The sequence below is a fragment of the Panicum virgatum genome, chromosome 7N, assembly GCF_016808335.1.
Source record: "Panicum virgatum strain AP13 chromosome 7N, P.virgatum_v5, whole genome shotgun sequence".
NCBI lineage: Eukaryota > Viridiplantae > Streptophyta > Magnoliopsida > Poales > Poaceae > Panicum > Panicum virgatum.
In genome coordinates this window covers 16290397-16302655 of record NC_053151.1, presented here as the reverse complement: position 1 = coordinate 16302655, position 12259 = coordinate 16290397, and the positions used below count along the sequence as shown (strand labels likewise).

The 12259-nt window shown below is 42.7% G+C and overlaps 1 long non-coding RNA gene across 2 annotated transcripts; it reads right to left on the bottom strand.

Moving 5' to 3' along the window:
• Positions 1–3419: 3419 nt before the first annotated feature.
• On the bottom strand, positions 3420–7970 carry LOC120683636. Of its 2 annotated transcripts, XR_005678860.1 has the most exons (7): positions 7815–7970; positions 7067–7129; positions 6772–6851; positions 5565–5639; positions 4235–4391; positions 4053–4141; positions 3420–3690 (listed from the first exon to the last, which is right to left on the bottom strand). It is a non-coding gene; the product is annotated as an uncharacterized LOC120683636 (long non-coding RNA). The 2 variants fall into 2 exon arrangements; XR_005678861.1 differs by lacking the exons at positions 4053–4141; positions 4235–4391 and having other exon boundaries at positions 7815–7968.
• Positions 7971–12259: the final 4289 nt, after the last annotated feature.

Genomic DNA, 12259 nt, shown 5'->3' with positions numbered 1-12259 from the left:
GCGAGGCGTTTAGATTGGCGTTGCGCTGTGGATCAAATAGTTTCGAGCTACAGTTGGAAATCGCGCGAGCTAAACACGGCCTGAATGGCTCCAGGGCAGTGTGTTCACGCCACACATCTACCATGCGCGCAGTCCGTGAGCTTTGAAGCTACTGGTGTAGTGGTAGATCTTAATTTCAAGGGGATTTGCAAGTTTGTATTGTCCAAAGAAGCTATTATTTTCTTGTTTTTGACTTGCCACTTTAATTATGACGTTGTTGGCTTATCTATATACTTTCTTTTTATCACAACAAATGTTTTTGAGGGCATGTAATGTGTATTTTATTGTTATTCACAGTGCTATAAACTAATGCATATCTGTTGCTAGCTCAATGCATGTCTCTACTTTTTGCAAGCTTGTCTTTCTATCTGTCACCTCCCCTTGCGCTCCTTTTTCTTGTAGCAGGGCTAGCTCTGAGATGTTATGTCTCGCCATCTCCCCAAACCAAGAATCTTCCAGCCATGAAAAGCACTCTAGCGAGGAGAGAGAACGGAGATGAGGATGCAAGAGCGAGAGAGAATGCCTCGCCGCATGGAGCAGGAGAATATGTACATATGACGAACACCCCACTGCCGAAAGAAACTTTAAGGTGTGTTTAGAATGGGAATGGGTGGAAAGTAGTTAAATGAATAGTGTGTTGGGAAACATGTTTTGTGAGAGAGATGAATAATATGAATAGTGGAAAGTAGATGATAAATAGCGGAAATTTGAGCTATCTAAACGTACCCTTACCTTAGTTTAAACACTGTAGCGACGAATTCACACTGCAGTTACACAGTACTACAAACTAGTGGGCGTCGTTACTTTCCACATGCGTTTAGATTAGAGCCAATAAGTTGAGTTGATATTTTACATTGCAGTAACTAAACGGCATAAAGTTTTAGCAACTATGGTAGTAAACAGTGCCTGCTACAGTTAGATAGTGACAGCTACGGGACAACAACAACTACAGTGCGGCTGCAGTGACCCCATCGCTCGGTCAAGGGCAGAAAAGGCGCACCTGTACAGGTCGTGTTTGGTTAGCTGTCACGTCAATTTTACACAAAAATACGAATGCTTGCATGGAGTACTAAGTGAAGTTTATTTGCAAAATCTTTTTAGGGATGGATGTAACTTTTCGAGATGAATCTAATGACAGTAATTAATTGATGATTTGCTATAGTGATGCTACAGTACCATCCTCTAATCACGCGGTCAAAGGCCTCATTAGCTTCGTCTCGCAATTTACACGGGAGGTTGTGGAGGTGGTTTTGTAATTAGACTTCATTTAATACTCCTAATTAATGGTCAAAGGGGCAAAAAGTTTCTATGAAAATTTTTCCACACCAAACCAAACACGGCCACAGTGCGTGTGCAGAGCAGGCGTCAGGGATCCGGGGTGAGATTCGGAGGGCGTACAGGACGTCGCCGCCCGCGTCCCAAAGTCTTCACGACGGGACAGGGTCCATATGGGGCCCCAGTCCCAGCGACGTGGGAACAGGTTTGGCTACGCAGCTGCCAGGCCGCTAACAAAGCCCACAGAAGATCTCTGTTTGCTCCTGCGCAACACGAAAGGGTAGTTTGACGCCGCTCCGGGCCCCGGGCGGACCGAGGCCCCCCCGTCTTCCTCCCCCCACTCCTTGAGGTATGAAAGGGCAGTGGGACGTCCGTCGGAGGGAAAGAGGACGAACCAAGAGTTAGAACAAGCCATCCCAGCGATAGCAGACCAGACACGCATTAGGGCTTCGGCCTATCTCGCTCTCTCTTCTTCGGTTGTAACCCCCTACTACAACTAGGGCACCCGACTCAGGAATACAAACCATACAAAGCAAACTAGACAGAGGGATTCCCCATCAAACTTTATCCTCGTCCACCAATCTCGCCTTGTGTGCCCAGCCCATTCCTCCTCGACGTCCAACGCCTCCACCTCCGCGCCACTATGCCTTCATCTTCGGTGAGTGCGCCGCCGTCCCTACCTAGTTTCCTCCTGTTCTCCTTTCCACGTGATTTAATTTGCATATATAATGGATTGCAGGTTACGGTACCATTGTTAAGATGTCTTTCAACTGTTTTATGTGTGGATCCGCTCTAAAGGGGTTTTTCAGGTTCCAATTTTTTCACTTGGAAAATAGCTTTCCTCCTACTATTCTAATTCTCTCGTTATTCACATTTTTTCTATTTCCTCTTTTTTTCAGTGCTTCCACATCACACGTTTTTCTTCGAATCCAGTGTGTCAACATTTATTCTGTTCCGAATGCTCACGAAGTCACGCTGAAAGATTTAGACATAATACTAGTCGACTAGTATTATTTGATCGTATGATTGCAGATGCTATATTTGCTTGCCCTTTTGATGGATGTGGCGAAGAGATGTCTGCATCCCATTACGACGCACATGTGGAGGTGTGTCTTTTTAAAACACTATCATGCCCACGTTGTAATAATCTGTTTACTTATAATGCACTGATCCCACATCTCGTTGGCGAACACTAGTTCGTACATCACCAGCTAACTTACGGTAATCCTGTTGGTTCGGAAATCTCCGAGAATGGTGGGTGTATTTTAAGTGGCAGAGATGAAGCATTTATTTTCTTCTTTGAACACGGAGAGCTTTACTATTTTTGGGTCGGTTTGTCACCTGCTCCTGCCAATTTACAACTCATGGTGAATATAGCTACTCAAGCTCAGCACAATTGTGGTGTCTTCACAAAGCCTGCAGTAGCCAGATGTCGGGATGCTGTTCGCCTTTCGAACCTCGATCTGGATCATGTCATCAATCAAAATAATATTTTAAGGATTACTGTAATGATTAGTTGAATTGATGGCTATGTTGTTTTATGTTGACTTGTGTTTGGACGTCGTATTAGTATTATGTAATGATTAGTTGAATTGATGTCTATGTTGTTTTATGTTGTGTTGTGTTGTTTGGACCTCTATTTGGTATTAGTTATTTGGTTTGTATTGTGTAACTGTTATTGAGGTTGTAGGATAATGTAAAATTAAAATTATGTGGTGGGTTGGTCTCCTGTTATCGTGGTGACTTAAGTGCCTCTTTGTCAAAGCTGTGCAGACCGTCCGCTGCTCAACCTTAAAACGAGTTTGATGGTGCTTTTATTTGACACTCTAAAACAGTAATAACGTAAGAAGAGTATATTCAGAATTATTCAATGTACTCAACCACTTTTGTTTACTAATCAGCCACTTTTTTTTTACTAATCAAATGGTCATGCACCTTCTTTTGTATGGTATGATATAAATAGTTCGCATATACAATGAGCAAAAGCTTGACAGTGACTCTATGTGCTATTATGTTATGAGAAATGACCACATGCGTACCATGACACCAGAAATAAACTTAGTTTGCATCTTTATATGGAATACATAAGAGGGCACATTGCAAAATAAGAAAAACTTACCGGACATTCTTTATTGAATTTATGATGGACAAATCATTTGCTTTTCCTTGGACAAATAGGACTTTGGAAGTACTCCGTGTAAGAGTACTAGAGATCCGTGAAGAAACATTGTAGCCATTCTCTTGGGAAATAGCAGAAACACCTTAACCACCATGTTGTGCTGTAGGATTGCTAGCATCAACACTTAAGGTTCCATCAAGGTTCCCCATGATCCACTCAACTATTCTTTTCACTTCAGCTGCTTGCTGTAAATGTACCTGAAATTATAAAGATGTTATCCCATGATTATTTATATATTTTGTCATAGCAGGATGTTTGCACTGGATATGCCCCCACTCCTTCCCTTCCCCATTCATTATATAAGAATATAATAACTGTCTAGAACAAATTGCTCACATTTCATAAAAGCAAATTAAATAATCAGTACATCAGGCATAGAGGCCAAAATAGATTGTTTTCAGGAACCAAATAAGCATTGATAAATGCTAAAACAGTGTAAGGCTACAAGTAGATTTTACAACTGGCCACAAGAAGATGGTAAAGTCAATAAAACTAAATTTTGCCCAGGATCTTCTTCCCAAAAATATGAAAATGGAATTCTTGTTGTGGATTATTTTACCTGTACTATCCTAAAAATGGCGGACAAAAGTTGAACAAACCCTTCAGATGACAGACTTCGCAACTTATTTGCTAAGGACTGGCCTCCAGCTGCAGTTAAATGTTAATGTCAAAAGGATAGGAAAGTTTTGACATAAGAAATAGAACTCTGAAAAGAGATAGTGAATGGGTGGGAAATAATACCGTCAGCATCAGCAGCCCTGTCTCCAGTTACTGAATCAGAATCTATTGGTCTGGCAGTTAAAACTGGAAGCAACTCTGCAACTGTGGCCTTGATTGAAGATTTCATAACAGTAATAAGTGTATCCCGGTAGATTCTGAGAAACACAGGAAGTTTGTCCTGAAAATACAAAAAAATCATGTCCTTTCTACATAAATATTGACTATAGCAGTCTTCGTGGCCTTGATAACAGCTCTCACAGATTTAGCAGTAGGTCTACCTTGACATACGTTAGCAGCAGTTAGATTCAAGGTTTAGCAAGCAAATTTAATACGCATTGCAATGCTCTAAAGCTAGCCACTTAGCCAGGGAAAAAAATCCATGTGGCTTGCATGATAAATCACATTCAGTGATGTAAACTACAGTAACACTAAAAGGAGGGGTAGCTATGCAATAAGCCAATAATTATTTTCTGCTAATTACAATATTGACATAATGCAAAACATAAACTATTAAGTTCCACTTTCTATCCAAGTATTCTTTTAGTGGGTGTATTATTGGAACGACTCCTATTTACATTTTACATGGAAGGACTTTAGTCTCTCACAAGTTACAAATAACAAAATAAGACATGTTCCGTTTGTCACCGCAGTCTGGCAAGAAAATCTCAACAGTTGTGGTAAGTGTTTGGTTTACGACCACACTTCTTGCATGCTAAACGTGTTCTTCACTAGGCTCTAGCTGTCAATGAATCATTTCCAACATTGATTGGCAAAGTGTGAAATTTTCATGTTGTGCTGTAACACCACCACTCTTGCAGTGTTGCGGTAAGCTCCCCAATTTAGGTAGACATCGGCCAGGGTTCAAATCCTGGTGGCACAAAAAAAAAACTCACCGACAATCCAAAAATAGTTGCATTGGTCGCCAGACCATTGGGCCGTGGCCGGCCCAGGTTACAATGCAGCCCTACAAGGTGTTCCTTCTCAGTAATGCTGTGAGGGCGGTCTTTTCCCTGCCGGTATTGTGAGCCTACAACCCACCTTGTTAGGTTTTGAAGCATTGAACCAAATGGAGGTGTATCAACACCCACTTTGTTCACACCAAACCTCCAACTGAATCTCTAAATCGATACAAAAGTTTCTCAATATGTTGTTAGCTTTTGGAAAAAAAGATAAGGAAAGGAAATTCTGTAAACAGAGCAAATTCTAAAAAAGTAGCAATATGCCACTTAACAAGGAAAGGAGCATTGAAGTATTATAAAAACACTAGACAAGAATTCATTTGCAAGTGCAGCCAAGACCAGCTGGTGATAGAAGGTTATTTAGTTTAAGATAAAGATAATGCAGAACTAACCGTTCTCAGCAGGCAAATAATGAGGGGGAGGAGACGATCTCTGAGAGTAAAACTTCCTTCCTCATCTATGTTACCCTGCAGTAAGATGGTAAACGTTGAAAAAAGAGAACAAAAGGTGCTGAAAATCTATTATTTAAATAGTGCGAAAGATTAAACGCAACGTGACCAATTTAAAGCATATAATAGTGAAATGATGAAGCAATCCAGACCATTATTTTTAATTAAAAAACATTATTTAGAGTTCACTGCAAATTTGGAAGATCAAAAGTACTTGCAAGAAAAAAATAAATTTTTGTTCACCCAGTTTCTAATTTGGCAGCATCATTGCTGCCTTTCATTCAATTTTGGTTAATCCAGTTTCTTTTTTTACATACATCACAGGAAAAGAGTAGATACATGCTACAACACGAATAAAAAAATATAAAAGACAACAATATGAATCTCTTGTATAAAATAACCAAATGCAGCAACACTTTTCTTGACCTAAATAACAAATATATTAGCATCAAACTTAAATAGATTTCAACCAAAGTGTAAAACAGTCTATGTACAGACTACATAATTACATATCAGTGCATATTAGTATGGCAAATACAAAGATATCAATACATCTGCATTCTAGTAAAATCAGGCAGCTATAGGCGAATCAAAACTATATACAACGGCAAGATTCAAATTGCACAAATCTCATGTTCTGTCCCATTCAATGGGCTGGAAGCCTTTCTTTTCACATTTGATAAAATCATAGCATCTACAGCTTTTCCATCGGGAACAGCAGCATGCACAAGTTCTGCTGAAAGAATGCTACAAGGATGAATATTACCAAGTTAAACAGCAGTGAACTGACAATATTAACAATGCTAGGTTTATTTAATGGTCCAACATATAAAAGCTCACTCAAATAAATCAAAGCAGTAGGAAAGGATGAAATCCATTTGTTCAGGTTGGGATAAAACGCAAAAAGAGAAACACTTCTTGGCTCTTTCTAAAACAAGTCTTTTTATTCGTAGCTTAGAGATTATTCATAACTTCTGAAGCAGAATTCATAATGTATGTTGAAGGCTCAAAGCACACAAACACGTATGTTTCCATTTCAGGAGTAGACTGCAAATATTCATGCAATCTAAAGGTCTATTGATCTAGTCTCTATGTTAAAAATGTGCATCATGTTGGGTGTTTGAATATAAGATACTTCAGCAAAACAAACCTGTTCACTGAATCTAGTGACGTTCCCAGCTGATCTCGAATATGGCGAAAGCAGTAAAGCCCAGCAAGTTCATCAGTATCCTGATTGACAACATGAAATGTTTACGTATTGTCATAGTATATAAGTGGCCTATGCAGCATATTTCTAAAATAGCTGGAGTAAAAAAACTAAGTACTGGTAGGCATATGGAAATTTAAATAATCTAGTAAGTTTGATTCATTGTCGCACTGGATATCTAGTTGATGTATCAACACTGCATTGTATTAGATGAAGCTAAACAAGTTCAGTAACTTACTAGTAAATTTTGCAAATCATCGATGACATCAAGGGCACCAGCACAATCTGCTGCTACAACAAGCTGCAATGTTCAAAAAGATAAATGAATGAAAGCAGAGAAAAAACTACCAAAAATTGAAAAATTAAGATAGGTCTGTTGCAGTAGTTGCAAGATTTGGTACAACTTTCCTTGCTGTCACCCCAAGTCTAAACTCTAAACTATGACCAGGAATGCAGGGACTGCCAATTCAAAAAATATATATGACATCTCATATTCTATACAGGTGATCTGGCTGACATTGATGAGAATGATGATGTTCAGTTCACTAGCAAGAGCTAATGCCATTGTCTACAGTTGTGTCAGGAATCCCATGTGTCAGTCACTATTTTACAGTGCTCCAAAGTGGCCATGCAAATAGCCTTGACATGTACTTGTTTAGGCCCCTTCGAATTGATAATTCAACAACCCCCAGATCATGGGCTTATAGCTCCCACAAAACAAAACCATCATAACTTTTCCATAAGCAACAATAACTAATGGAATTGAATATCCCATCAATAACAGTTCACTTCGTCTCTGCATTTTTCTCATATACCACTCAAATGGGTTACCATATTTTATTCCATGTCAAGCTACATTTGCCGTTTCACATTTGTAATGGATGCACGAATATAAGATGACTGCTGCCATTCCAGACATCTAGCTACATTACTAATCATGAACGAGATACATCAGCAAGAAAATGTTGTCTGGAAAATGCACTAACCAACTTGAGCGCAGCAAGCGCCTGGCTGACGTAGAGGATGACAGTAAGCTTCTGCTGCAGTTCCACAAGCTTCCCACGCGTGGCATTGAGCTCCTGCACCTACCTTGCTGCCCCAACAAGATCCCCCGTGAGCACCCGGACCACCTCCCTGAGCTCGCGAAGCCTCCCTATTGCCGTAACAATCTCGCCGTCGAGCCCCCGCAGCCGGCCCTGCGCCTCATAGAAGGACTCAGACCGCAGCGCGATCTCCCGCACGAGGTGCGCCTCCACAACGTCCAGATGCTGTCCGAGGCGCTCCTGCAGCCCGTCATCGTCGAGCGGGCAGGCTGCCTGGAACGTGGGCCCATCCTCGAGCGTGAAGTCCTCCTTGAAGAAGAGCGCGGGCACTTCGCGGAGGAGGCGGCGAGGCCGGAGGAGGTAGCAGGGGCGCCCTCGGCGTCTGAGGAGGCGGCGAGCTCGGCGGTGGCATGGAGGCGGATGTCGGCGAAGCGAGCGTAGGGGTCGGACACTGCGGCAAGGTAGGGTGCGAAGTCGGCGCCGGTGACCTCGCAGGGGTGCGATGGCGGCGTGGGAGCTGCTTCGGGGAGAGCGATGTTGGGGGCGGCTAGGGCAGCCAGGAGTAGGAGGCGGCGACGGCGGAGGGGAGCGGGTTGTTGAGGAGCGCGGGGATGGACTGCGGGACGCCGCCGGGGGGCCCAGCGGAGGTGGGGGAGTCGATGGAGGAGGAGACGGAGGCGGTGCGGAGGGGCGGGCGCGATGCCATCGCGGTGGCGGTGGTGCTGGCGTCAGCGGATGGGAGGAGTCATGAGGAGATCGGGATCTGGGAGGCGCGGTGGCAGCGAAGGTGAGCTCGGGTGGGATGTCAGATCTGGTGGTGCCTCGAGGAAGGGGAGAAGAGAGGGAGCCAGCAAGTGTCCATGCTTCTTGTCTCCTGGGTTTTCTTTCTACCCCGGATTGCTCTTCATCCTTCTGGTTTGACAAAATTTAACAACTTGATTGATCGTATTATTTGGATTATTAAGAACCCATTTTAACTTGAATTTATAGAAATCTTTCTTATAATTAAAGTTAAATGTTTGCATAAATCTAAACTTTATGGTACTTTTGTTGTTGTCATTATTTTTTAATTTGGACTACATTCAAATTAATTGTTTGTCATTTTAAACGAACACTAGGAGGCCACAGTTCATTCTCTCTTCATATTTTTAAATATATATTAATAAATTAGCCAACAATAAAAATAAATCCAATAATATTGTTGATCTTTTTAAAGTAGTAGAAGATTGAGGCCTTGGGTCACCAAGAATGGAGAGAGAAGTGTTGATACATTTTTATTCGTTAAATTTGAGTCTGGAGACAAAGATAAAACAATAGTTTAGATTCTAGCAAACATATGTGAAAAAACTAAAGTTTTGTTTCACTCTTTGTTTGAAGTTATTCTTCATTGAAAAGTATTTTATCTCTTCTGCACAAAGCTTCTATACGGAAAGAACGTGTTGATTCCTAAGAAAAAGTGAGCTTTATGTAAAATAAAACTGTAATTCTACCCTTAAATTTGTTGAAATATAACAAAACCAACATATAAGTAAAATCCATGATTCTTCAAGCTAGGGTCAACGAATAAGTATCAAATAAATCCTTACTTTATGAATGTCACACCCGGTTTACAAAGGACATAAACCGAGCAATCATATATGCGCCAGGATCAAGTCTCGCATATATATACAACAGAATCATCAAGATATCACAACACATGTCACGTATAAAAGGTATAATAAATGAGTATAAATTCATTATTACATAAATGACATTAAATCTGGTACAAGAATATGCGGAAGCGTAAAACATATACATAACAAGGGCGCCACAGGGACGTCGACTGGTGAATGAAGCACCTAGAAGTCCACGAAGTCCTGCGTGTAGTCCACCACGTCTCCGGGAACTGAGCAACAGTTGAAGATATCCAAAGAAGAACAGCATAGGAGAGAGAAAGCAAGCGTGAGTACACAACTAGTACTCAACAAGTATAACACAAACTATGAGACTCTATGGTTGGCTGACTCAACTGCATTAGCTTTTAATCTTGTCAAAATTTTATTAAAACTATTTACTAAAAGTGGATGAATTACCATGAACCCACATTACATAATAATTAATTAAAATTAATTAAGAAACTACTGAGAACCACCAAAACCACCAAGAGAACCCCCACTAATCAAAAGGAGGATCTGTGCCGCTCATGACCGTGAGCGCGGCTAGTATACTAGTTTACACTGCAGAGGTTGCACATCTTTACCCACAAGTCGTGAGCCACGCTAGTTGTTCATCACACTTCCTTAGGTGAGATGACTAGCAAGCACACTACGAAGCCTTTACAAAGGACACGTTGGTAAGGTGTAAAAGCTAAGGATTCTGGATCAGCGACTATGGAGCAGGCCTCGAGGGGGTACAAGCACACAGCACAGACCAAGCCTCGTATAGCGAGGGCCATAGAAGCTTACCACCCCTCTTGCCCTGCAGGTAAGTTACTCCCAAACCAAAATGACCTAATTAATCAGCCAAGATCGTCCCATTTCTGTCTTGTGGTTGCGCGGTTGTCCCAGGTTGTCGCTCTGTGAACCGGTCCTTATGGAGAGTTGCCAACCAAGCACTAAGCACCGTGCTGGCCCCCTAAACCATGTTTCTAGAAAAAACATATTTTAAAGAGAAACGTACACCACTCAAGCACACAACATAGAGGGTACGCTCTAGAATTAAGTTGCATAGAACAATTAATCAAATTAATTAAAAGGACCAAGTGTGTGAGAGCGCAGTACCTAGCACAACTAACCAAAATGCAACCCAAGGTATATATATAAGGATAAAAATGGCTAGGAAAATCCTTATAGGCATACAATATTAAATGCAGTATGAAAAACATGTATTCAAAAGTGATAGGTTGTTCATGTTATACTTGCCTTCCTCAAAGTTCTCCTGCTGCTCAAAATGCAAAAGATGGTTCCTGGTAGTCCTCGGATGGCTCAACGTCTACTCACGATCGCAGCGTCAAAACAAGTCCAACATATACACATACTTGCAAATAATTGCAAAAGATAAGAAACAGTACATCATTACATAAAGACAGCACATAAAAATAAGCTAGAACTATTCTATGCATCACAACGATCGCGTGAGCGCAAAAACCAACTAAAACGAAGCTAAAACGTGAAATCTAGGGCTAAAACTAGGTCTAGGGGCTAAACTTCGAGAAAAACAGCAACTACAGGGGGTTCTGTGCAAAACCAGGGACCTAAATGTAATTAAACTATAGATCTAGGGCTAACCTATAAAAACAGCAAGGCTGGAACTCGGTTTGCAATTTCTGGAAAAGATTAGGGGCTAAACTGCTAAAACAGATCCTATCTACAATTAGTTTTGAACTGCAGTGGACTGCGGGTTGATTTCTAAAAAGCCCAGGGACTCTTTAGTAAATTTACCAGGGCGAAGCGGTATGTTCAGATTTGAGCCATGGGATTCAAATCTAACGATCCAGGCTCGATTCATATCTGATCTAATCCTACGCGTCGGCTTCAGATCGGGCGATCCAGATCAAACCCGAGCGCAAAGGGGTACGGGTGGATCTGATCCGTCAGATCTGGATCTAAGGGCTGAGGTTGGATAGGCTCTGGATCTAATCAAATGCGTTAGATCTGGATCTGACGGTCCAGACCTGTTATGAAGCGGGATCTAATCCTGAGCGTTGACTACAGATCGGACGGCTGGGGTTTAACGTAGGCACCGACGGCGGAACTCGCCAGAAAAACATCTCCCACGGTGGCACCCGATGGAAGTTCGCCGAAGTTTGCCAATTCCGGCATTCTAGGGGCCAAAACAACTCGAGTTTGGGTCAGGGAAGTCTAGCGTGGTACACGCGACGCATCTCGGGTTCTAGCGGGGCTTGGAGAGGTTCTGAGCGGCGCGCACGGCAAGCACGGCGGCTCGGCAGGGCGGAGGCTCGCCGGAGTTCACCGAATCCGGTGCTCCAGGGGTCGAAACAACTCGAGGTTGGGTCACGGAGGATCAGCGAGACACACACGACTACTCTAGGGCTACAGCGAGGCTCGGCGGGGCTCTGGGCGGCGGTTTCTATGGCGGCAATGGTTCCGCGCGGCGGAGGCATGCCGGCGTGGCGACGTTCTGGCACCTAGGGCACACACTGGTCTACAACAGCTAGCACAAAAGGAAGTAGAGGTCGGGGTGATGCTCACCGAGGGCCCAAATTGGACTGGAAGGTGGCGCGGGGTCAATGGCGATGGAGGCGGCGGCGGTGAGTCGGGCGGCGCTCGGGATCGGGGCGGTTGGAGTACTCCTCTGGGCTCCTGGAGTCCGCAGATCAACTCGTGGAGGTGTTACAAGGGTGTAGCAAGGGTTAGGGGGATCTGAGGAATGCCAGTGGTGAGGTACTG